This window comes from Etheostoma spectabile, chromosome 2 (genome assembly GCF_008692095.1).
Source record: "Etheostoma spectabile isolate EspeVRDwgs_2016 chromosome 2, UIUC_Espe_1.0, whole genome shotgun sequence".
In the NCBI taxonomy this organism is placed as follows: domain Eukaryota; kingdom Metazoa; phylum Chordata; class Actinopteri; order Perciformes; family Percidae; genus Etheostoma; species Etheostoma spectabile.
In genome coordinates, this window is record NC_045734.1 from 3,319,615 (window position 1) to 3,320,325 (window position 711).

At 39.0% G+C, this 711-nt stretch overlaps 1 long non-coding RNA gene across 1 annotated transcript in view; it reads left to right on the forward strand.

Annotated features, from left to right (window-relative positions):
- Positions 1 to 711, forward strand: part of LOC116702108 (uncharacterized) — a 23,882-nt gene that overhangs the window by 1,006 nt on the left and 22,165 nt on the right. The window lies entirely within an intron of this gene.

Sequence of the window (711 nt, forward strand, 5' to 3'; positions counted from 1 at the left end):
ACAGTGATGGAATGAAATGATTAAGCACTAATATTAAGTAAATAAATATAAATATTGCACAGTAATGGAAAGGTTAATGTATGAATATGCACTGTATGAAATGAAATGCACAGATTCCAGTGTCCTATGAGGTATTATATAACAGTAACAGTATAACATAATATTGCACAGTCGGACGGAATGAAGAAGACAGTCCGGGGGCCGGGGGGGGCTGTGGAGTGGAGTCAGTGCATATGTGAGTTCAGGGGTGAGTTCAGGGTCGTTACGGCCTTCGGGAAGAAACTGTTCTTGAGTCTGTTGGTCCGTGCTCTGATGCACCTGTAAATTACTTATATTTTAGGTATATAGGGGTCTATTGGGGAAGTAGCATTGATCACTTTGACTAATGCAGTATGGTTAAGTTTAAGTACCAAAACTACTTGGCTAAGTTTTAAAAACCATCGCGGTTTGGGTTTAAGTCAGACTTCCTCTTACTCACGTGACGCTGAACATTACGTTGATCCGTTTGTAAAATAACGTTTTGTTAGAAAATTGAAACTGAATATCTCTGTACTTTTACTGGCTTATAATAACCATCTTTGTCTGAAGCGCCCAAGGTCACACAATTCACATCTATCTTCAAAAAACTTGGCTAGACTTCTTCCCTTCACTCTCATTACTGTTTCACTCCCATCCACTATGTCAGGTGGAGTTTTTAATTACCTTTGAGAT